We start from the raw sequence: 5,176 nt of genomic DNA on the forward strand, positions 1-5,176 counted from the left end.
CCACGGTTGGGCTAAATACTGATGGATATTTCTAGGTGTTCTTAAATGGGCTTATTTTTTTTTGTTTTGTTTTTTTAACTGACTGATAATCTACTGCTGTCTGTGGTAGTATGTGTTTTGGATATTGAGATATGGCCGTTATAATTCAATATTTTTACTGCCATGATTATGTCTCATCTGTCCCCTGCTTTATCTCGTTTTTGATATGATGTGCATGTGACTTTCATGATTATTTTACTCCTATCGTTACTCTATCTAATCTGCTATGCATACATACTTACTGTAAATTATGTCTGATTAAACTGATTTGATTATCTTACATCTATCTGTTATATGCATATTCCTCTGAATAAATAGTTCTCCCACATGCTTCAAGCTTCAGTCAATATCAACTGCTATATCTTTGTCAATGACTGACAAAAAGGGGGAGAACAATTCAAACACCCCAAATGGAAAATTGTATATATTCTTGAATGGTGTTATAGGTGTTAGGGGGAGCAACTGCATCAAGATAAGGGGAGTTTGAAGTTAGGGGGAGCAACTTCTGAATATGTTGTGTGTGTAACATTGTTAGGATTGTAAAATTGTGTAAAGTGTGTGTGCACACAATTTAGGATGTCAGTATAGAAGCTGTTCTAGGGTGTTTTGGTATTTTGTCACGTAATTGACAAAGGGGGAGATTGAAAGTGCCCTGGTTTGTCAATTAGTGTGAGTGTTGAGTCAGACAGACTGCAGAGCCTTATAGGAAGATCAATCCAAGCATCTGCCTCAACCGAGATGTGTGCAAGCTCGTCTCAGGTAAATCTATGCCTCACATTTCATGTCCCAAAACACCAGGTATATAAAACCCTTAAAATAAATTAGAACATTATAGGGCTTATAAGTGAGAAAACATTTTCGAAAATAGAAAATCTCTAAGTTTTTCTTACTTTGTCGATTTTATTGATACACGTCTCGATAGAATTGACCTGCTCTATCGATGTCCTCGATGCTAAAAGGATATCATCGAAATGAGGATAAAAGTGTCCAGCAACCACATATATCTCTAGATTGATTTATCGATATATCGATCTACCCATCGATATCATCGATATTTAAATCTCGAGTTTATCAAAAGTGACTCGATAATATCGACAGACAGATCTCCAGCACCCCTATTTTTTACTTAAGAAAATCACATGTGCATCGATATATCGAAGCCGTTCTCGATACCATCGAAGTTTAAATCTCGATGATATCGAGGGCTCTCGATATTATCGGTCATGGGTGCCTTGTCTTCCGGCAAAATATTTCAGGATGTTTATCTATGATCGGGGGTCCCTCGATAGAATCGATATTCAAATATCGAAGATATCGGTACAGTTTCAATAGCATTGAACACGGACAGAAACTGTCCGGTAAGCTTAAACGAAAATCCTTTGGATTTATCGATGCCTCGACACTCTATCAATATCATCGACATTCAAATTTCGATGATCTCGAAGGTCCCTCGATCATTCTTGTAAACCTGAAATATTTCAAAGCAAGTTTCTCTCATTTTTCAAATGTCGAGGAATTGATCTTAGTATCGATAATATTGGAGTTCGAAATTCGATGACATTGATGCTTGTATCGATTCCCTCGACTAACTGGCAAAAGGTTTCAAAAGCTTATGACATTTAAGTTTGGTTCATCGAGCGGCCAGTCAATACTATTGAGAGTATACGCTCGATGTATCGACCCTGCTCGATGATATCGAACTCTATCATAAAAGTGACCGTTTTATATCCGTTGAAACCTTTTTTCCTATATAAAGAGAACTTAGCTCTTGTTACTGGTAGAGAAAGAAGAGAGTGCTTTTGAGTGTTTTACCTTAGACCATATACCCAATGCCATTTCTCTCAAGAGAGTTCATCCTCCAATCCACCCTCATCATTGATATTCAATAGAGTGGATTGGGGAATGAACTTCCGCATTCAAGGATCTTCCAACTACTACCTTAATGGCAAATCATTAAGCTGAGATGCCTTGAATGCATAACTGGAATCACTCTATCTTCCGTATAGGAAAACATGTTATAGAGTAGGATTCCGTCTTAACCTTGACCCAACCTAAAGCCTCGTATTGATACATCATTTATGTTGCGGATCAATGAAGTCGAAGATTCTTCATCAACAAGGAGGATATCTTTGTCAACCAGCTAAATGGGACTCATCCACTTATCTGTAAGTAACTAGAGTCCAGAAGACCCTTTTGATCATTCCTCTATAAGATTGGGTCTAAGGTGATTCTCACCCTTGCAAGTCCTCTAGGAGGCCTCCGGTGGGAGTGTATGTAGTGGGTGTTTTGTATGGACCCTTGTTCTGTGGAGAGCATAACATCTGGTTAAAGGTTAACCTGTCTAAAACCTTAAGTTAGAGGTGAACTGAGGGAAACCTCAGGGTCTTATGGAAGATCCTTGGCCAGTGTGCCTAAAAGTGGGTGCGTCGTGTTGACCCTTGCTCGTGAGAGCATAAACAGTCAGCCTCAGTGTAAGTTGTAAAGGTTGAAGGTGAACCTGATTTAAAACCTTAGGTTTGAGGTGAACCGCTGTGAAACCTCCTTAGTGAAATCTGGTACACTCAAGGGTTGAGTGCGGTTACCGGGAGTGGTAGACAAGAAGTCGAACTACTATAAAAATGACTGTGTTTGAGATTGCTATTCTCTTGTTTGTGTGATTTGCTTTAATATTTTCATATCTGAATATCTGTGATCACACCTCACACACTTACACAGTCATATCCATCATAAACTAGTTTCAATATTGTGTACTTCTTAAATAGTTTGTGATTGGATCCTCTACTGGGCTTAGAAGCCAATAGAGTTACCTTTGAGTAATCTTAACATGTGTTTGTTGTTAGGATTAGTGTAATAGGATTTTAAATAAACCATAAAACCTTAAAAAGTCCTATTCACTTCCCTCTAGGACATATTGACATATTCCTACTTCGACTAAAGCGGTCTTCACCGCAGTTTCAGGGACTTCTATCCAAACCAGTCCTATAACTAAATTTGGATAGTCAGACTCAATGTGGTAAACTCCTGATCTCAAGTTAGTCGCGCGCCCCTAATCGAAATCCTGGCCGTTGCGAAGGTACACGTAACAAATAGTTGCGCACCACCAGCCCGAGTGAATAGTGAATGAATGAATGAGTATGCAACTCATGCTCAATAAGTCTACATATAAGCATCGTACATCTCTAGGATCATCACCGGGGTCTAGTACACTCTAAGTTGGCTACCGCCCTAGCCGGCCACATAGCCCAATGAGTGAAAAAGACCTCACTATCCACCTGCCAGTAGTATACCAATGCCTACCTGGCTCATCGATAGCTGACCCATTTGGGAGCTGCTCAAACTCAGCCTAGCTTATAGCCCCCTCGCTCGGGCGGATAAAACCACACCCCCTCCCAACTGATCATGACACAGTGGGAGATGCGGTTTACTAATATTCAGCACTCAGGTGCTCATGTATCCACTCGGTCTAGACGTTGGGGCGTCTCCTAGACTCGAAGGTTTTGAGACTTTCACCCACAAATATCCAAAGTGCCCAGCTGCTGAACCAAACATTTCTGGTGTCCCATTTGGTCATCCATGACATGCCTGTGGAGGTCACAACCTTAATGTCGTTAGGGTATACAATAATCACAATCACACAATACAAGATGCATGAGTCATGTAGTCCAATCATGCATCAATCCTGTGCATACTGTGCGCTCATGTGGGATAACTCCACCTATCAGGGAGTCTCATAAACCATCTATCTATAGTATATGTAAGGGTCAATCACATCTCACAATAAACATGCAGATGATGCGTATGGGCATGTATCATGATGCTATGCTGTCACATACTCATAATCGGTATCTATAACCGACATCAACAATTGGCCTCGATAATGTGGACATTTAACTAACATTGCCCCCAAGGAATGACCCACATAAAGCCAAACATATAATGGGCCCACGACCTTACATAAAGGCTTAATATACAATACAATGAACCTTACTCAAGGGCCACATATACACAATAAGTGGGCCTTGCTTATGTGCCTCAAATACATGACATGTGGGCCCTACACATAGGTCTCGAATACATCAAATGGGCCATGGATCATGGGCCTAATACATATTACAATGGGCCTTGCCCATAGGCCATGAATACATCACAATAGCCCTTGCCCATAGGCCTCAAGTACATCACAATGGGCCCCATAACATAGACATCCTATTCATCACATTAGGCCTTAAACACAGGCTACATATACATCACACAGGCCAAATACACATCACAATGGGCCTCTACTACGGGTCGCATATACATCATATAGGTCTCGACAATCAGCCTTGGTAATCGAAATCGGCCTCAACAATCGGAATCGACACTCAGAATCGGCTTCGATACTCGGCCTCGACAATCGGAATCGGCCTCGATACTCGACCTCGACAATCGGAATCGGCCTATACAATCGGCCTCGACAAATAGGAATCGGCCTTGATAAATCGGAATCGGCTTCGACAATCGGAATCAGCCTATACAATCGGCCTCGACAAATCGGAATCGGCCTCGATACTGAGCCTCGACAATTGGAATCGGCCTACACAATCGGCCTCGACAAATCAAAATCGACCTCGATACTCGGCCTCAATAATCGGAATAGGCCTATACAATCGGCCTCGATAAATTGGAATCGGCTTATACAATCGACCTCGACAATCGAAATCAGCATATACAATTGGCCTCAAAAAATTGGAATCGGCCTCGACAATCGGAATCGGCCTATACAATTGGCCCCGACAAATCGGAATCGGCCTCGACAATCTGAATCGGCTTATACAATCGGCCTAGACAAATCGGGATTGGCCTCGACAATCGGAATCGGCCTTGACAAATCGAAATCAGCCTCGATACTCAGCCTCGATAATCGAAATCGGCCTATACAATCGGCCTCTACAAATTGGTCGAACAAGGCCTAAGGGAAGGTCACAATGTGGACATCTAACCATCATCGCCAGTCATTGTGGACATTTAACCAACTTTGCTCCCAAGTAGTGGCACACATAGAGCCAAACATCATAGTGGGCCCATGGCCTCACACAAAAGTCTAATATACATCGCAATAGGCCTCACTCAAGGGCCACATATACACCACATCGAG

The sequence above is a fragment of the Magnolia sinica genome, chromosome 14 (genome assembly GCF_029962835.1).
Source record: "Magnolia sinica isolate HGM2019 chromosome 14, MsV1, whole genome shotgun sequence".
Classification (NCBI taxonomy): domain Eukaryota; kingdom Viridiplantae; phylum Streptophyta; class Magnoliopsida; order Magnoliales; family Magnoliaceae; genus Magnolia; species Magnolia sinica.